This window comes from Bubalus bubalis, chromosome 15, assembly GCF_019923935.1.
Source record: "Bubalus bubalis isolate 160015118507 breed Murrah chromosome 15, NDDB_SH_1, whole genome shotgun sequence".
Lineage (NCBI taxonomy): Eukaryota > Metazoa > Chordata > Mammalia > Artiodactyla > Bovidae > Bubalus > Bubalus bubalis.
In genome coordinates this window covers 32,407,771-32,429,520 of record NC_059171.1, presented here as the reverse complement: position 1 = coordinate 32,429,520, position 21,750 = coordinate 32,407,771, and the positions used below count along the sequence as shown (strand labels likewise).

General features: G+C 36.1%; 2 long non-coding RNA genes across 2 annotated transcripts in view; both read left to right on the top strand.

The window, feature by feature from the left end:
- Positions 1–652: 652 nt before the first annotated feature.
- LOC123329456 overlaps positions 653–21,750 on the top strand; it is a 217,111-nt gene continuing 196,013 nt past the window's right edge. The window contains exon 1 of the long non-coding RNA XR_006544902.2: positions 653–1,255. This is a non-coding gene — a long non-coding RNA (uncharacterized LOC123329456). The remainder of the gene's footprint in view (positions 1,256–21,750) is intronic.
- Positions 3,282–6,147, top strand: LOC123329455. Its single transcript, XR_006544901.1, has 2 exons — positions 3,282–4,260; positions 6,055–6,147. It is a non-coding gene; the product is annotated as an uncharacterized LOC123329455 (long non-coding RNA).

The following is a 21,750-nucleotide window of genomic DNA, read 5'->3' as shown; positions in this document are numbered from 1 at the left end:
GCTTTAGCATCATTCCTTCCAAAGAACACCCAGGGCTGATCTCCTTCAGAATGAAATTTCTTTTCCCAAATTCATTTTATTGTTGTTATTTAGTCACTAAGTTGTGTTCAATTCTTTTGGAACCCTACAGACTATAGCCCACCAGGCTCCTCTGTCCATGGAACTTTCCAGTCAAGAATACTGGAGTGGATTGCCATTTCCTTCTCCCGGGGATCTTCCTGACCCAGGGATTGAACCGCGTCTCTGCATTGGCAGGTGGATTCTTTACCGTTGAGTTCCTGGAAAGCACTCAATACATTTTTTCATAGCATTATAATACTTTTAAAAAACTGCTGTTATCTTTTCATTATTAGAGGAGGGGAAAACTTATTACTGCCTAGTGTCTGTTCTAGAATTGCTCATGACACAGTCAGACTTTAAAGACCCTTGTGGAAATTCCATACTGATTATGGTTTGTTGATGGTTTATGTCTTAAGACAAGAATAGAGAATTAACAGGAAGATGCCTTTAGCAAAGTACATAATCTGATATTTTATTTGCATAGTGATTTATGTTTAACAACTAGCTTTCATTTTTAAAAGTTTTGATTTATATAACTTCAATACTCAATTTCATTTTAGCAATATGATGTCAGTGGGTGCAGCATGGGAGAGAGATGAGCAAGTCAGATCCTATAAGACAGTGTAAATTCATTCTAGCACACACTCTCTGCTAAGTTGTTGGATGTCATGAATGAGGAAGGAACAATCCTTTTTTAAAAAAATTAAGGGTGAGAGTCACAGGATGAAACCTAAGCATTGCCAAGATGATAATAATTACCTGTTACATGGGAACTTTGGGGAAAGCCAGATGGTTCAAGGGCTTAAAGTAAACATTATAAAATAAATTTTAGTTAAGATGTTCAAGATTATCCTTTCATATTTTATGGCTGTGTGGTCTGCCTAGTCAAGGTGGCCGTTCTCTTGTTTTCTGTGCATCCCCTGCTCAACTACTGCCTGCTTCACCTATAGCCTACTCAGGTGAATATCCCAGGACCCAGCTGGGGATTGTTCTTACCAAAGGGGCCATGAGGTGCATGCACCTCTGCTTGCTGGTTTCCCTGGTAACTAATGAGCCCATTTTATGTAATTTGAAATTCCCCATATAACTGGCAATCTTCCCCCTTCCCCCCAGCAACAGAGTAAGACTGTCACTGTGTACTGTTCGCAGATAGCTGCAGTAGGTGGATTTCTCTCCAGGAACTTGCTTCAGACAGGTAAGCGCCGTCATCCATTCAACCAAGGGTTCCCAACCTCTGGTATCTAATGCTTGCTGATCTGAGCTGGAGCTGATGTAATAAAAATAGAAATAAAGTACACAATAAAAGCAGTGTGCTTGAATCATCCTGAACCACTGCCACCCACCTGCCCCCCGCCCCCCCCCAACACACACACCTCACCTCAGTGCATGAAAAAACTGCCTTGCACAAAATCAGGTCCTGGTGCCAAAAAGTTTGGGGATCGTGCATTAAAAATTTTTTTATTTCTCTGTTTTTGACTCTGGACTCTTTGATCAGTCTTAAAGCTGAGCTAATACAGGACTTAGAGGTTCATGTAGTGAGGTCCAACAGTGGTTTTTGTTCTTGTGAGTGTAAGAGTTAAACAGAAAGATTAAGTACTTGGCTCTCTTTTTGCTGAAGATTTTATTGTTCACCCACTTTATTTTTAACCTTTATTTTCTTGGCTAATGCTGTGCATTATTTTTTTCAACTTTTCCATTTGCAGCATCTACAGGTGTCTTTACTAAGAAGGTTTTTGCATTAACTGCTTTCACCTGGACAGGAGCAAATACTTGTATAACCTGTAAATCCATCTGTTTATTCTGTCTTATTCTCCTTCTGTTTTAAGATTCATTCAGAATGTTTAGTAAAATGTTGGAGAAGGCAATGGCACCCCACTCCGGTACTCTAGCCTGGAAAATCCCATGGACAGAGGAGCCTGGTAGGCTGCAGTCCATGGAGTCGCTAAGAGTTGGGCACGACTGAGCGACCTCACTTTCACTTTTCACTTTCATGCATTGGAGAAGGAAATGGCAACCCACTCCAGTATTCTTGCCTGGAGAATCCCAGGGGTGGGGAAGTCTGGTGGGCTGCTGTCTATGGGGTCGCACAGAGTCAGACACGACTGAAGCGACTTAGCAGCAGCAGCAGTAAAATGTTATGTATCCAGAAATGTCTCTTCCAATTGCAATCTCTGTTAATATAGGAAATCCTCTAATAGTCTGGTTAAGGCCATTCACACAAAGAAGAGAGTCAAGGTCACATCAGAGTCAGGAACTCTTCAATCATGTATAGAGATCACTAACTGAATGACAGCTGAATTTATGAAATGTTTCAGGTAAAGGACAAGCTGGATCAGGATAGTTTCCTTGAACAATGCTCAAGCAATAAGAACAGATATGATTATTTGTAACAGAAGCAGGGAAAGCTGTTCATTGGCTGCTATGTAAAATTATGGCTGCTTCAATCATTTTACTGTTTTCTTCAGTTCAAAGCTGCCTTACTCTGGTCTTATAGTCTCTCAGATATTTTCAAAGAGCAAAGTTTCCTTAATCTTTCTAAGTGTTACATCCTTGAGGCACATTAGCAGAAATAACTTTACAATTGCCCACACTTGAATAAAAGTTTTTCTACAATACAGAAATGGAGGTTGACAGTTAATTTCCTCTCAACTTTGATGATGATATTTCTCGGTTTTATGGCGTATACTCTTACATTGTGAAAGCCTGCTGACAGTCTAATTGCTTTGTAAGTAAGCAGTCTTTTCTCCCAGCTTCTTTCATTTAGTTGTCTTTGGTGTTCCCCTGTTCTAGAGTCATGTGTCTATGCCTGAACATATTTTTATGTATTTTGTTTGAGATTCATTCTGCTTATCAAATCTGAATATAAATATATATCTTTCAATATTTCTAAAATATTCTTAGGCACTATATCTTCAAATATTACTTCTTGTTCCTTTTCTCAAGAACCCTAGTGGGGTGAATATTAGTTTTAGTCTATCCTCCAGATTCTTTACCTTTTACTTAATAATTTTGCATCTTGGGGTTTTTATTCTCAAGTTTTTGTAGAACTAATTTATTCAGATTTCTCTTACAATTATTAATTCTCCTTAAGCCCTGTCTATAATACTGCTTAACCATTCAATGGACTTCTAATTTTAGCATTACACTCTTTATTTCTAGGAGTTATTCATTTACGCATTTTTTATCTTGATATTTTATAAATAGAAACTCATTTCCTTTTAAATTTTTTGAGTACTTCTTAAATGTGTTAAACATGCTTTCATCATAGTCTACACCTGATAATTACATTTTCTGGAAATCTTCCATAATTTTCTCGGTTTTTGTTAGTTTTTAATCTGTTGTTGTTACAGACTGTTTGCTCGTGTGTTTTATAATTTAAAGATGTGAGTTTATGTTTATATGATTAGCAATCTATCTAGTTTAAGATACAAATCCTGAGGATTTGTGTTTGTTGTGACCTTGTATCCAATGATGTTCCCAAACTAGGATCACTTGATACCAGTTTATACCACGTTATATCAGTTTAACTTTTTTGAGTTACACTGTCAATAGATATCTAAATCCCAAATTCTTGTGAAAGTGTGATGCTGAGTGAGCTTTTTTTTTTTTTAACACAGAATCTATTCTCAGATAGACTTGTCCTGTCTCTTCTGTTACCAGCAATTATTTTTTAGTTTTCTTTTTTTTTTTCCCTTATAGTGAAAACATTGAGAGTATCAGTTATCTGCAGCATTCTCCATTACAAGTTTACATCTTGTTAGGACTCATGACCTGAATCCTTTCTCAGGGAAATTAAAATGCAAATTTCTTTGATAATGTGATGACCAAATGATGACAAGTCAGATAAGGCCTAAGTTTTATTTTACTCCTTTTAACTCCAACAGTTAAAGAAAGATTATTTCCCCCTGGAATTCATATGTTAAAACCCTAACACTCAAAAGTGACTATATTTAGACATAGAGCCTTTAAGGAGATAATTAGGGTTAAATGAGATCATGAGGGTGGGATCCTTATCCAGATGGAATGATGTCCTTATTATGAGAAAAGACAGAGACTCTAGGGATGTGTGCTCAAGAAGAAAAAACCATGTGAGTACACAGGAAAAGCTGACCATCTGCAAGTCAAGCAGAGAGGCTTCAGGGAAAACCAAACCTGCTGGCTCCTTGATAATGAACTTCTACCTTTGAGAAATGTAAGAAAGTAAGTCTCTGTTGTTTAAGTCATCCAATCTTTTTGTTGTTGTGGCCCCAGCAAACTGATACACCATCTGTCTTTTTTTGGAGGAGGTTGATCCTGGGGATTTTCACTTCTAAGTTCAAATATGTATTAGAAGTACTGAGAAAAAATATCAACTTGGAAATAATCAAAAGGGTTTACTGAATGCTTGATGACTGTGGTGCTGAGGATGTCTAATTTTCTAGGGCCGTGGAGTTTATTTGACTTTTTATTGATTAGGACATTCTATGGGCTTCCCAGCTGGCACTAGTGGTAAAGAACCCATTTGCCAATGCAAAAGACCTAAGAGACACAGGTTTGATCCCTGGGTCAGGAAGATTCCCGTGGAGGAGGGCATAACAACCCACCCCGGTATTCTTGCCTGGAGAATCCCATGGACAGAGGAGCCTGGCTGGTAATAATTCATGGGGTTACAAAGAATTGGACCTAACTTGGCAGGCATACACGCAGGATACTCTACAACTTTCTAAGACTAGAGGTTAACTTGTGGAAGACTTATTACAATGCAAATTATTCTTGTCTGAGACCCATGTAAATGATTGTTGTCCTGTTAAAAAGATAATCTCAAAGGTCATCCTTTATTCCCTTTCAAAAACATTTACTATTTATATCTCATTTGGCAATCTTAACCTACCATTTACCAAGTTTCTATTTAAACTTTGCCCTCTTCACGAATGCTTTTGAACCAGCTTTGTCATCTTGCTGGTTCCCTTCTTGATGGTATTTAATGAATCTTTGACATGCATTAATTTTCCATGTGTTATAGTATCATGATTTTAGATTTTTGAATTTTATATTTTAAATGTTTGAGGCTTTTCTACCAAGTTACTTATGATGACTGACTACTCAGTCATCAGCCATTAAGATGTGGCCCAAGAAGAACAAGAACACCTTATGTGCTATTAATCCTAGAATTCTTGGCTCCTGAGGGAGATTGATAGTTTCTCATTTTATGACTTTATTTTCTTATGGTTCTTTGCTAAGTTTTATTCTGGTTTCAGTTTGTTTTTTACCTTTTCTGCATTAGCAGCAACAAGGATTAGAAATTGAGCTTTGCAATCTGAACATTTGGTGATCTCTGTTAGTAGAAATGGGGTTTTGTTCTCTATTTAGTGAGAGAGGAAAGGAAATAGGGTTTTAAACAATTTTTTTTGTGGTTGTTGTGATTACCATATATATTATTTGCTTATCTATTTGCAGCTGCGGCTGCTGCAGCTGCTAAGTCGCTTCAGTCGTGTCCGACTCTATGCGACCCCTAAGACGGCAGCCCACCAGGCTCCCCCGTCCCTGGGATTCTCCAGGCAAGAACACTGGAGTGGGTTGCCATTTCCTTCCCCAATGCATGAAAGTGAAAAGTGAAAGTGAAGTTGCTCAGTTGTGTCCAACCTCAGCGACCCCATGGACTGCAGCCTTCCAGGCTCCTCCATCCATGGGATTTTCCAGGCAATAAAGCAATTAAGAAAATCTATCAAGACTATTGAAAAGAACAGATCTTTGCAACTGGAATATCTTATTATCAAATTGGTTTTCTCTTTCCTCTGATTATTGCCTGAAAACTTTGCTATGCACTACAAGCTAGAAATTGGATCTTCTGGAGAAAAAAAAAAAAAAAGTGAAAGGTTTTAATAATTGATGCTTCAAATAATGATTTTGAATATGTGCATGTGTGCTAGTGTGTTAATTTCTCTTAGAAAATTATCAGATTGTATTAAGAAACTGCATCATGATTTCTGATTTCTGCATTTCTTCTTTGTCCAGACATAAACAACTTCATAAGCCGATTGCTAACCCAAGACTCAACAAAACAAGAATTACACAGTATTGAGTAAACTGATTAGAAAACTCAATTTGTAATTGTTTTGCAAAGCTGTTATTATTTGTTATAGTCCATTTTCTGATGAGCAAATAAGGATATGATTTAGTTTTCTTCTTTATTGTTAACCCACAAATCAGTAGACCGAGATTTTACAAACTGAAATAAAACATATAAAAATGTTATATGACTCTTATTGACATTCAAAATGAAAAATAAATATTTTTTTCTGAGCCTTTGTCACTTGCATGGCAATATAATTATTCAGTTTGCCTCAGTTAGACTATGTCCTCCTTTTTAACAGGATATGATTGGACAATGGGCTTCCCTGGTGGCTCAGATGGCAAAGAAACTGCCTGCAATGCAGGAGACTGGGGTTCAATCCCTGGGTCGGGAAGATTCCCTGGAGAAGGGAATGGCTACTCCAGTGTTCTTGCCTGGAGAATTCCATGGACAGAGGAGTATGGCGGGCTATAATCCATGGTGTTGCAGAGAGTCCAACATGACTGAACGACTAACAGTCGGACAATACATTGTGTAACCAAGGCCATGAGTGTCATATTTGAGAATGTCACTATGTAATCGGAGAAGGCAATGGCAACCCACTCCAGTGCTCTTGCCTGGGAAATCCCATGGACGGAGGAGCCTAATAGGCTACAGTCCATGGGGTCATGAAGAATTGGACACAACTGAGCAATTTCACTTTCACTTTTCACTTTCATGCATTGGAGAAGGAAATAGCAACCCACTCCAGTATGCTTGCCTGGAGAATCCCAGGGATGGGAGCCTGGTGGGCCACCGTCTATGGGGTCACAGAGAGTTAGACACGACTGACATGACTTAGCAGCAGCAGCAGCACTATGTAAAAAGCCCACCTATAAGGACCATGTGGAGAAGGCAGTGGCACCCCACTCCAGTACTCTTGCCTGGAAAATCCCATGGACAGAGGAGCCTGGTAGGCTGTAGTCCATGGGGTCACTGTAGTCCATGGGGTCTCTAAGAGTCAGACATGACTGAGCACTTCACTTTCACTTTTCACTTTCATGCATTGGAGAAGGAAATGGCAACCCACTCTAGTATTCTTGCCTGGAGAATCCGTGGGACGGGGGAGCCTGGTGTGCTGCTGTCTATGGGGTCACACAGAGTCAGACATGACTGAAGCGACTTAGCAGCAGCAGCAGCATAAGGACCATGTGCTGTACTTTATATGTGGAGCAAGTGCCAACAAAGCCCTTGGAGGTAGCTGGCATATTACTGTTCCAGGAATAATTTGGAGCCAAGTCTCCTAGTAAGAAAGGGAACTTCTCTGCAAGCCAAGGAACTTGGGGAATTTGGGGGACCCTGAGAAGAAGCGGAGTCTTTTTTCTTGGACTTGGTTTCCTCATATAGAAGAGCAAATAATAAATTCCATTGAAAATATAATTCTAGATTTCTTATTAAAACTCCAGACAGATGTTAATTTTCTGCTCTAATAGTTGCTTAACACCAAATGGTTCTATGTTTGTTGAGCAATATAAGATTTATACATGTTAATTAACCCTTCTTGTGCTTATATAAATGAATCAGGGCAACATATAATGAGACTGTACTTTTTATTTTACTTTTTATTATGGTGAATAATAATTTTTGAAAATTACTTAGGATTCCAAGGGCAAACACTGTTAAGAAAAATATGGCAAACTTTGAAATTGGCAAAATGGGCTGGTGGAGTGTTTTTTCATTATAGTGCTGAGCATTGTCTGGCAGAAATTATTTGACTCTCCAGCGGGTATATTTATCTGTTTGGCTTTCTATTCATTATTGAATAAAATATTTTTCAGCTCTGTAAGAGTAGAGGTTAGCTTACAGCAAATCAATCTATAAAAAGAATTCTTGTCAAATAGCAATAAAAATAATTTCTGTTCAGTAAAATAGATAAATCCAGAGCCTACAATTTATTGTCACATAGTACTTAAACTAGTTTTGTATGTAATGCTATCAATACTATTCTAATGTTAAAAAATTTCCTGTCTGAATATGTCTTTCTTCCTCAAATGTGCTTTGAACCATTAGCATTTTACTGCCTCTTTCAATCAGTTAGTTACATGTTTAAGCATGTTCATTGTCTATATTTATGAGAGTTCTACTTCTTACTTTGAAAAACAACATTTTAACAGAAAGAATTTTTTCTTATCCTGTTCAGCATTTTTTGGATTTTTTTTAACCATGTGGTTTTTTTCATATGATCTAATCTTTCATATTTCCAGGAATAGAAGTTTCCCTTCTATCTTTGGACTCCATTAACTTCTCTGTGAAGTGTATTGATGAGGTTGAAAGAGGTATGCATTTTCAAACCACTGATTAATTTTGGAATCCCTTCAGAAGTGCTTTTCTTAGAGACTGAGCAGAGGAAGAGAGTAGAGCAATTCTGTGGCCATTAAGATACTAGGAAAATCTATTTGAATTTCTGAGGTTCTTGACTCAGGAGTGCAAGAAATTTCCTGGGGACTAAGAGAAAAAATAAAACCCCAGATCTCTGACCAAGCTTATAGTAGACTTCCTAAATTTTCTGTCTCCAAATGTGTACCTATAGAGCCTTATGGATTCTAGAAATTGTCACTCTACAAGTTACCTACAGTGCTGTATAAGAATACAAATTTGTGTGTCTCAAACCCTATATGTATGTATGTGTGTAGGGGTTCATACTGTATTTCCCTCATGATTAATAATGCTGAGCATCTTTTCATGTACATGTTGGCCATTTTTATATCTTTTTTGGGAAAATGTCTATTCAGGTCCTTTTTCCCATTTTTCAATTGGGTATTTATTAAACTTCTAGTGAAAGATATAGTTGGTAATTTCTTTGATACAGGTCTTGACAATATTTGGGGGAATAATTTGATATCAGAAGCAAAGACAGCCAAAGCAAAAATAAATAAGTGGGACTGCATTAAATTAAAAAGCTTCTGTGTAGCAAAAGAAACCATCAACAAGATAAAAAGCAACCTATGGAATAGAGGAAAATGTTTGCAAAACATATATGTGATAAGAAGTTAATATTCAAAACATACAAAGAACTCATATAACCCAACGGTAAATAAATCAAATAAACCATTTAAGAATGGGCAAAGGAACTAAATCACTAATCTTCAGGGAAATACAAATCAAAATCACAATGGAATATCACCTCACACCTGTTAGGTGACTGTTATCAAAAGACAAGAAATATCAAGTGCTGGTGAGGATGTAGAGAAAAGGAAATGCTTCTGCAATTTGAATGGGAATGTAAACTGCTACAGCCATTATAGGCTTCCCAGGTGGCTCAGACAGGAAAGAATCTTCCCCCAGTGTGGGAGACTCTGGTTTGATCCCCGAATGGGGAAGATCCTTTGGAGAAGGATATGGCAACAGCCAAATTGGAAAAAACTAAAAATAGAATTGTGATTGCAGCCATGAAATTAAAAAATGCTTACTCAATGGAAGGAAAGTTATGACCAACTTAGATAGCATATTAAAAGGCAGAGATATTACTTTGCCAACAAAGGTCCATCTAGTCAAGGCTATGGTTTTTCCAGTGGTCATGTATGGATGTGAGAGTTGGACTGTGAAGAAAGCTGAGCACTGAAGAATTGATGCTTTTGAACTGTGGTGCTGGAGAAGACTCTTGCGAGTCCCTTGGACTGCAAGGAGGTCCAACCAGTCCATCCTAAAGGAGACCAGTCTTGGGTGTTCATTGGAAAGACTGATGCTGCCGCTTAAACTCCAGTACTTTGGCCACCTCATGTGAAGAATTGACTCATTGGAAAAGACTCTGATGCTGGGAGTGATTGGGAGCAGGAGGAGAAGGGGACAACAGAGGATGAGATGTCTGGGTGGCATCACCGTCTCGATGGCCATGGGTTTGGGTGAACTCCGGGAGTTGGTGATGGACAGGGAGGCCTGGCATGCTGCGATTCATGGGGTTGCAAAGAGTCAGACACGACTGAGGGACTGAACTGAACTGAAAAATAGAACTACCACATGATCCAGCAATCTCACATCTGAATATACTACCAATGGAATATATATGACTGTGTGCTTATAGACACATATACAATGAAATACCATTAAGCCTTAAAATAGAAAGGAATTCCACTATTTGCAACAACATGGATAAAACTGGAAGTTTTCATTATGCTAAGTGAAATAAGCTTGATAGAGATAAATACTATATATTATATTTAAAAAATTTAAGTTGAACTGTTAGAGTAGAATGGTGGTTGTAGATGTTGGGGAAAGGGGAATGCATAGAAGTTGATAAAAGTGTATAAATTTCAGTTATAAGATACATAAGGTCTGTCTGAGGATCTAATGTACAGCATGAAGGTTATAGTTGATATAATGTTTTATATAACTTAAATCTGTCAAGAGAGTAACTCTTACATGCTCACACACACAAAAAAATATGTGAGATGATGAATGGATATTTATTTAACCCTATGTGGAAAATTTTTCACAATGTATATCAATTTATTTTATTGCAAATTTAAATGTATTACAATTTTAATTTTCCATTATACTTCAGTAAACCAAAAATATTCTTATACTCTTTGGATGTGCTAGAGAGCTTTCATTTTCCAGCAATCTAAAACACTTTTTTTCATTTTATTTTTAAAAAATTTATGAGGTATAACTGAAAGACAACCAACCACACACATTTTAACACTATTCTTTCAAATCTTTGCTTGGTATATGAAAAAGTTTATCTCAAGGATTTAATTAACATTTAATTACAAACAAGACTAAGCTTTAAAGAAAAGTCAATGTTACTTTATACTAATTAAAAAAATTTTTTAAATACACATATCAAGTAGTAATAATAGTATTTTAAAAATAAATGTTCAGTGAAACAAATTTGTTTTCTACCTTATTTTTCAAATATGTGGTGTATCAGAAATATGTTTATCCAAGTCAAGTAGTGTTTTTAAAGCAGAGAAGATATTTATTTATTTACTTAAACCATTTTTATTAAACACTTTATATGGTTCTAAGTCCTGCAAGCACTGCTGAAATCACAGTGTTGAATAATGTAGACAGATGTTCAACTATAAGGAAATGCAGAGGGACAATAACAACAGTGTTTTATCAAAATACAGAGCAAGGAGAGTTTACAACATGTTATGAAAGACACACGATGGAGGCACATCAAAAATTGAGAGGTGAGGGAAGAAAAAGTCCCTGGGGAAGCAATATATAAATTAAAAAACAATACAAAATGAGATGATGAAACATATGTCTTTAGAAATATACAAAATAAAGATTATACAAAGCTTTATATACCACATTAAATAATTTAAATTTTATCCTAATTATAACAAGAGTACAGTAAAGTGTTTTAAGGGAGAAAGTGATGGAATACAATCTAAAGCTTACAAAGCCTTCTCTGGCAATAGTTTGAAGAACATCTTTGGGACAGTAGAGCTGAAAATAAATATGGTTACAGTTGAGAGAGTACAGCTTACATTGGAGAAGTGAAAATTGGAGTTGAATAAAATAGTTAAATTAGACATGCAGAAGGTGGATAATATTGGACTTGGTGATTGGGCATGATAGAGAAACTTGGAGACAATGCTAAATTCTTCAATTGTACAACTAGGCAGAAAGTATGTCATTCATGGAAATAATACCCACCTGGTAGAATATGTGGCTCTGAGGCTCATGAGAAGTATCTCAGTTAAAAATATCAAGGGACTTCTTAAAGAGCAAACCAACTATTATATTAATCTGACATATTCATCTAATTATATCATCTTGCATTTTCTTTAGAGCATTTTCTGGGTTCTTCAAAGTTCTTTATGTTTGGTTTTATTTACAAATAATAGATATTGAACTAAGAACTATTCTTTGGTATTTTATTTAGTTTTATAGTATTAGAAAAGCTGGCCTTATTAACAAAAGATTTCAATCATTGAGTATATATGGTTGAAAATGTTAAAAAGTCACGATATTTAATTAAGCATATTCAATGAAACATTTAGAAGTTGGCTTTTATTTTTCAAATGGAACAGCAAATGAAAACTGTAACACTGATAACCTGATTTTTTGGCTTTTGAAGTACTTTCAAGAAAATGCAAAGTGCAAACCCTTTCAGACATGCTGATATTTTATTGATTTTTACACTCTAGTTTTATAAGCAAAAAGTGAATAGAGTAGTATGCAATGATATGTGGTATGTTCTTATTATGCTAAAAAGTAATTTGTACCTTTGCCCTATTTAAAGATAGACCTAATGAAATTGGAAAAATTGATATACTCTCTGTTAGCCTGAGCTCCTGGAATTACAAAGAAGAGAGATTCATTTAGACTACATTAAATATAAAGATTTTTTTCTATAATACAGTAGGCAATATTATGAGTACTGAAATACATTAATGCACAGTGAGAACTGGAGTCAGGTAGCCTCTGGAAAGAAAAAGAAAAGTCACACTATTTTTCTTTACGGGCCTCATGATCTCTTTTCTCAACCATTCTCCTAGTTTTCTCTCCTGTTCTCTCAAATGATTTCTTCATGTTCATGCCCTGGCCATGAGACTGATGTTATTGCTGAGACTACATAATGTTACAATGTAATTAGCCACCAACTTTGCTACTGTCTTATGTATATTAGCATAGATTCTGGAGAGAGACCATCTCTAGTTTCTGGATTTTCTTGGGTCAGATGCACAAGTTACTAATCTCTGGCCAGGGAGATGAAATCACATACCATGTGTCATCAAATGTATGACAACTGTTAGTTTAAGCTTCAGCACTAATTCAAGAACCTCTAAGAAAGAAAAAAAGATACTATTTTTTTATAAGATGCCAATGACGGGTGAATCACAACTTCAGAAATAATAAATGTGATAAATTATGTACTTAAAATCCGTGAATAATGATGGCACACATTTCACACTTTTAACAAAAGCAAGAGAAGAAGCAATTTCTAGAGAAGGAAAACATGTGTGTCCATGTTCCTCACTTTTATCTGTTTGGGAGTATTTGATCAGAAGTGTAATCAGATCTTTCATATTTGTTGCTATTGTTTAGTCAATCAGTCACGACCGACTCTTTGCAGACCCATGGACTGCAGCATGCCAGGCTTCCCTGTCTTTCACTGTATCATGGAGCTCAAACTCATGTCCGTTGAGTTGATGATGCCATCCAACCATTTCATCATCTGTCACCTGCTTCTCCTCCTGTCCTTAATCTCCCAGCATCAGGGTCTTTTCCAAAGAGTTGATGTTTTCATCAGGTGGCCAAAGTATTGGAGTTTCAGCTTCAGCATCAGTCCTTCCAATGAATATTCAGGATTGATTTCCTGTGGGATTGATGGTTTGATTTCCTTGCTGTTCAAGGAAGTCTCAAGGGTGTTTTCCAGCACCGCACTTAGAAAGCACCCATTCTTCACTCAGCCTTCTTTATGGTCCAACTCTCACATCCGTACATGACTACTGGAAAAACCATAGCTTTGACTATATGGACCTTTGCTAGTGAAGTGATGTCTCTGCTTTTTTGATACATTGTCTAGGTTTGTTGTAACTTTTCTTCCTAGGAGCAAGCATCTATTAATTTCATGGCTGCAGTTACTGTCTGCACTGATTTTAGAGTCCAAGAAGATAAAGTCTGTCACTGTTTCCATTGTGTCCCCATCTATTTGCCATGAAGGGATGGGACCAGATGCCATGATCTTGGTTTTCTGAATATTGAGTTTTAAGTCAGCTTCTTCACTCTCCTCTTTCACCCTTATCAAGAGGCTCTTTACTTCCTCTTTGCTTTCTGCCATTAAGTTTTGTCATCTGCATATTTGAGATTATTGATATTTCTCTGGGCAATCTTGATTCCATCTTGTGTTTCATCCAGTCTGGTATTTCATATGATGTACACTGCATTAAGTTAAATAAGCAGGGTGACAATATACAGCCTTGATGTACTCCTTTCCCCTAATTTGGAACCTGTGCATTGTTCCATGTCCAGTTCTAATTCTAATTGTTTCTCCTTGACCTGCATACAGGTTTCTCAGGAGGCAGATATGGCGGTCTGATATTCCCATCTCTTTAAGAATTTCCCACAGTTTGTTGTGATTCACACAGTCAAAGGATTTAGTGTAGTCAATGAAGTAGAAGATGTTTTTTCTGGAATTCCCTTGTTTTTCTATGATCCAAAAGATGTTGGCAGTTTGATCTCTGGTTCCTCTGCCTTTTCTAAATCCAGCTTGTAAATATCAAAGTTTATATTTGTACATTACCTAATATCAATAATTATTAGTTTGCCTGTTATTACAAAGGAGACCTTGCACCTTCATGGAGAATGGATGATATTTCCATTATGTGATGTTAAGTTACATGTTCTATATAGGAAAAGAAAGTTTACCTTTACGTGATTTCTCAAATAATAGAAAACTTAATCTTGGATATATTATGGGGCTAAATGTAAAGGTAAATGTTTTAGAAGAAAACATAAGGGGACTTCTTTATCATTTTGACATAGGAATGATTTATTAAACAGAGCAAAAACCACACTAACTGTAGCAAAAATATCTGTAAAGAGTCTTCATTAAAATTAAGAACAGGTGTTTATCTAAAATTCCACTAAGAGAATGAATTGTTACCTTTGACCATATGTGAGAAATACCTCTGTATTCTTCTATAATATTGAAGGATTTGAGTAGTCAAAATGGAGATACTAAATGATGACAGGTGACAGATAATATTGTCTACTTCTATTTCTTTACTCCCATAACCTGTACTCCATTTACACTAAAAACACATCTTTATTTTTGGCAAATTTTTATCATTAATAAGGAACCCACAAATACCTCCTGTGTAGGTTAGTTCTATTTCACAGTTGTTCACTGAACACCTACCATATTCATTGTTTTACTTAAGAGCTTTGCAGCAGTGGAGCAATCACTTTAATAAGGAAGGCAGATGACATGACAGGATAAAATAGGTTTTCAATGTTAGGAAAAGTGAATATTTTCTACCAGACCTGTTATATGAATTGGATGCATAAAGTGAATATTGAGATCTGCTAAATTGAGGTTTAGGCACAGACTTAGGAATATCTGTATTTTTTCAAACTGAGTAAAGCATTTTATATTGAGAAAAATATGTTAATTAAAGCACAAGGAAAGTAAAACAGAAAATGCATCAGGATAATATATAAGACACAAAGTTGCATAAGGAAAAATTCAGAATAAAGAGAACTTTGATTTTTGTATTTTATTTATGGTAAGTGAACAAGGGACATGTTTTAATAAATCTTTTTCTGGGCCAATTTGAAAATTAAAGCTGCATTAATTTTTTACATATAGTTTCCTTGATTGAATAGAAGCACAATTAATATATTATTAAACCAGTTTTTAGGAAAATCATGGCATGCCATTTGCTAGAAAGCTCAAAGAACTAACATAAAACCTGTATCAAAATCACTCTACAATCAAAAACATTTGCACATAAAAAAATGGATAAGATTAACTGCAGATGTTGTTATTATGGAACGATGCCTATGTACTAGATGAAATAGAAGGTTGGTTCAGTCTACTCTTAGGAGGTAATAACTACACAAAAGAAAGAATTTCAGCATTTAAAATTTAAAACAATCTATTAAATCTGTAGATGCAGTATATCCTTATTGTCACTAGAGGGAAATCTGGGAGGGATTTAGGAGAAAGACAGTTTATTGTTATGACTGTGGGTTGAGTAAAGGATCCTGTGTGAATAAATTTTCTTAACAGCATGCTTACTTCAGGGGAAAAAATGAAGCATAGAATGTCTGAGGAAAAAGCCATATTGTCAAACTATGTTGAAATAATTATTTCTCAGCAAGGAACAAGATCTGTCAGATGCCCGTGTTTAGACTCAAGTATTCGATTGCCATATGTTTCAATAAAATGCTTGGTATTTTATCAAATAGTTAGGAGAAAAAAATAGCAATTAAAATAAGTGCTTTAAGGTAGACATCACGTGATTAATAATGATTTCTTTTAAAACCCCCAACCAACTATTGAACAACAACAAATTTAACTCTTGGTTGACTGTCAACTTGCAACTCAAGAACCAGGGCACAGTGTGGCTCAGGTTGTTAAATAGTGATTTTTTTCGTCCTATGATCTTCAGAACAAAAATATTAAGAAATTTCTATAATAATTATGAATATTATTAAATCAAATAGCAAACTGTTTAGCAGAAACAGCACGCATAAACGATAGTGGAAAGTTTAGGTTTTCCTCCAATTATGACATTTTTTATTCTTTACTACTACTACTACTAAGTCACTTCAGTCATATCCGACTCTGTGCGACCCCATAGATGGCAGCCCACCAGGCTCCTCTGTCCCTGGGATTCTCCGGCAAGAATACTGGAGTGGGTTGCCATTTCCTTCTCCAATGCATGAAAGTGAAAAGTGAAAGTGAGGTCGCTCAGTCGTGCCCGACTCTTAGCGACCCCATGGACTGCAGCCTACCAGGCTCCTCCGTCCATGGGATTTTCTAGGCAAGAGTACTACTGAGTGCTAAACTCAAGTATATCAAGGCTGTAAATTATCACCCTGTTTATTTAACTTCTATGCAGAGTACATCATGAAAAATGCTGGGCTGGAAGAAGCACAAGCTGGAATCAAGATTGCCAGGAGAAATATCAATAACCTCAGATATGCAGATGACACCACCCTTATGGCAGAAAGTTTAGAGGAACTAAAAACCCTCTTGATGAAAGTGAAAGAGGAGAGTGAAAAAGTTGGCTTAAAGCTCAACATTCAGAAAGCGAAGATCATGGAATCTGGTCCCATCACTTCATGGTAAATACAGGGGGAAACAGTGTCAGACTTTATTTTTTGGGGCTTCAAAATCCCTGTAGATGGTGATTGCAGCGAAGAAATTAAAAGACGCCTACTCCTTGGAAGGAAAGTTATGACCAACCTAGACAGCATATTAAAAAGCAGAGATATTACTTTGCCAACAAAGGTCCGTCTCATCAAGGCTATGGTTTTTCCAGTAGTCATGTATGGATGTGAGAGTTGGACTGTGAATAAAGCTGAGTGATGGAGAATTGATGCTTTTGAACTGTGGTGTTGAGAAGACTCTTGAGAGTCCCTTGATCTGCAAGGAGATCCAACCAGTCCATCCTAAAGGAGATCAGTCTTGGTATTCATTGGAAGGACTGATGCTAAAGCTGAAACTCCAATACTTTGGCCACCTGAAGTGCACAGTTGACTCATTGGAAAGGACTTTGATGCTGGGAGGGATTGGGGGCAGGAGGAGAAGGGGACAACAGAAGATGAGATCGCTGGATGGCATCACCGACTCGATGGACATGAGTTTGGGTAAACTCTTGGAGTTGGTGATGGACAGGGAGGCCTGGCATGCTGCGATTCATGGGGTTGCAAAGAGTCAGACACGACTGAGCGACTGAACTGAACTGAACTGAAACTCCAATGATCTCATCCAGGTAAAATATTCCCATCTCGCTTTATTCCCTTATTTAAGTTTTAAAGTATTTTGCTACTCACTTTATTTAAATATTTGCAGCACTTATTCCTTTATGCTCTTGTTTCTTCCTTGTATGCTATAATGTGAAGGGAAGAAACAAGAGCATAAAGGAATAAATGCTGCAAAAATTTAAATAAAATGAGTAGAAAATACTTTAAAACAATAGCATACTACCAAGGAGTGTGGGCTTCCCTGGTGGCTCAGACAGTAAAAAATCTGCCTGCAAGGTGGAAAACCTGGGGTCAATCCCTGGATTGGGAAGATCCCCTGGATAAAGTCATGGCAAACCCACTCCAGTATTCTGGCCTGGAGAATTCCTATGGAGAGAGGAGCCTGGCAGTCTACAGTCCATGGGATTGCAAAGAGTCAGTACTGAGCGACTAAGCATAGCACACCGAAGAGTGTATTGAGGTACTAGTTATTTTAGGATAAAGAAATAAGTAAATCATATAGTTCCAAACATAAAGATTTCACAGTCTGGTTGGAAAGTATCTATAGAGTTAAAAGTAATTATATAAATTTAGAAGTATTTGAGAGTCCTGTGGTTTGTTTGTCTTTCTTTCTTAAGGTGATCCTTTTATTTTTCCTACTTCAATGAAGTGCCATAAAATTTTTTCACTTATACAATTTAGAAATTGGGAAAATAACCCAAAGTAATTTGTCTCCTTCACTGTCATAAATAGTCTGTCACTAAGTCTACCTCCCTTATACCCATCAGATCTATTTTCTCATCTTTAAGTCTCCACTACACAGCTGATACAAATTTTTCTGGGTTAATCCAGTACCTTCTTTTAGGGCTACTTGCACTCACACTTGCTGAATTATAGTCTCTTCCTTCATGCAACCAGAGTGACAGTTTCAAATTTCAGATCAATTTGTGTTTCTTCCCAATTTATAATTCTTCAGGAGCTTTACATTCTTCTGAAATTAAACCAAAACTCCTTATCAGGGACCATAATACTATATAAACTGGATTTCCCCTAATGTTATTTTGTACCAAACTCAGCTATTTTTCTTGTTTGCAGTTACACTGGCAGGTAACTCACACTCACTGTTTATCTTGTCCTAATGCTCTTTCTTCCCTCTTCTTTTGTTAATTCTTCTCGTTCATTCTTCAAATCCATCTTTAATTTTTCCAGGAAATATTCTCTGATTTCCTTGACAAAGGCAAATCACTCTTTCTAGTTCTTATATGTTTCATACTTATGCTTCATTACATTTAAAAGCATAACATTTAGATTTATTTGTATCTGCCCTTAACCATTCTATCCACACCAAGTTAATAACCTTGGGTAAATAAATTATCACTTAAAAAACACAGTTGAAAGCATCAGTTGCAGGTTGCAGACTCAATGGAGAATGATATATAGCCAAAAGGCTCATGATGAAGACAAAGTTAAGTAGGAATGAGCTCATTGGTGAGATGAAAGCATACATCAATCACAATGATAACTTATGTTGAAATAATAATTAATTGCAAAATCTTAGTGGCTAAAACATTAATATTTTCCTCACTCATGCTATATATTGATGGCAAATTGGCTATGATTCTGTTTCACATTGTTTTCTCTTTTAGACTCAAGCTGACAAAGCAGCCACTGCCTGGCATATCTCTTGCTGTGGCAAATAAAATGAGACAGGGTGGCAAATCAATCACTGGTTAGAAAGTCGCCATTCATAAGTGACATACAATGCTTTTTTCACAGTTCGCTGACCAAGGCAAGTCACATGGTCAATTGGGAAGGGAAGGGAAATTTTAACATGAACCAAGAAGTGGAAGGAACCAGGGAAGTATTTGATAAAACACAAAAAATACTTCCCATCATGAAAGATAAAATTTGTCTGCAAGAAAATAATTTCAGAATTCAAAGCTTAAGAAAAGATAAATTCTGGTCCAATCAATGACTATATGAATACAGTTTTTGAAGTGGAATAAATGTGAAATTAACAAGTAGGAAAAGATCAACTGTATAATATTATACTGTATGACTGTATAATATAGACTATAGACCATGTTATGGATAAACATGGTCATTATAATTATTACTCTTATTATAATTACCAGAGAAGCTGGCAGGATGCATTTATTAACAAATATTTATTGAGAACCTACTTACTTTCTGGTGAGAGTGACAGGCCATAATGATAAGCAACATATAGTGTGATACGGTTAGTGATGTTATGGAGAAAATAGAGTAAGCAGGATTGAAAGTGGAGAGAGCAGGGAAAAGTTAGTTTTTAATATTAAAGGGTAGATAAGGCAGTCCCTGTGGGAAAGGTGACCTGTGAGCAAAGAGTAAGGAAATGAGTTAACGGTATCGATATTTGGAGAAAAGCATTCCAGACAAGCATAGGAGCCAGTGCAAATATCCTGCAGCGTGAGCGTGCCTTGATTGACAAAGGAAGGCAAAGAATGAAGTGTGACTAAAACAGGGAAAGAGGTGCTGTGAGAGAAGAGATCATACTGGTTGGCTCTGGGGACCACTGTAAGGATTTTGGCATTTACAGTAGAGGTGTTTCACTGAAAGTTTCTGAGAATATCAGTGAGATAATCTGACATATTTTAATGGGATCACTTTGACAGTTTTATTGAGAAGCTGGGAAATCAAAGACAATTCCAATAGTTCAGACAAGAGGATGGTGCCGCAGCACAAGGTGTAATTCTGAGGGTGCTGAGAAATAGTCTGACTATAGATACACTGAATGTGAAGCCTAGTAGACTTCTGAATGGGTTGGCTATTGATTGAAGAAGGAAATGAGAGTCAAATGTGATTCAAAGGTTTAGGTCTAAGAAATAAGAAGGAAGGAGGTACCATAAACTGAAATTGGAATGCTAAGCATGTAAAAGAGGTTTGGAAGAGAAGATAAGGAATTCAGTTTAAAATATATTGAGTTTGAATATCAGTCTGAGTAAATTTACTTGAGATTGAGTTTAGTTTACTTTTTCTTATAGGACTATAATCCTCATAGCTACAATCTTAATCACCACATAATAACTGGGGTAGCTTTCTTCTCATCTGACTCTACTGTCAACAATGTCTCACTCCATTACTGAGAAAAGGTCACACATTTAATTTTTCTCTTAAAGTTATTGCTGCTATCTTTGTTTTGTGACATTTTAAATTGGTCACCATCTACCATTTATCATATGACATACAATTTTCTCTAATTCAGAATATTCCAAACTACTCATTGTCTTTCTTCAAATCTGTTTTGCATTTTTTAAAATCTCAGTATTAGCCCTATATTGCACTCATCCACTTAGAATAATGGGATGCATTTCTAATCCTTCTTTCCCACATATTTATGTTCATCTCCTATATTTAACTTCTATACAATATATCTTCCAAAGAATTACAGATTTCACTCCACCTCATCATCTCAACAATCCCTCTCCTTGTTCAGACTTTTACTACCTTTTACATAGGTTCCTGAGTAAAAACAAACAAGCAAAAATGTATGATATTAGCTGTCACATCCTATTCTCTTCCTCCCCTATATTATTTCTATTCCATTTTATTTGTAGATTTTTTAAAGCCACAATTATGTCAATATATACCATGAATTTCTTATTTGTGAACATATACTGGGCCTATCACATTGTCTACAGACTAAAAACAACTTCAGAATTTTGAATAAAAATCATATATAGATATACTGCACAATATACATATATATGTGTATATATAACATAACCTACTTCATACAAATGTATCTCGACCAAGTCTTTTAGATGGATTTCATCCAATATAAGATTCATTTTTGAGTCTTCATGCTTTGGTGGGCACTCATCTTTTTTTCCTGGGTAACCCACTGAATACATTCTATTCAAGGACAAATTACCAGTTAAAATTATATTTTAAAAGAGAATTGCCCACTCACATCTTTGTCTTTTAAGAATGTATAATGTTTTACTTATAATTAGTTTTAATATACCTGATAATGTTAAAGGCAGTATCCACATTTTATTTACAATTGAATACCCATACCATGTTGAGACATAGTAGGACCTCTATGCAAATGTGAATATAAGGTGAAGTATATTGAATATATGAATAAATAAACGAATATTGATGTTAAATATGTTATGTTTCCTAAAGGATATATGCCTTTAGCAGGGGACCATGAATTCATATTGCCTTACCCAAATGGACTA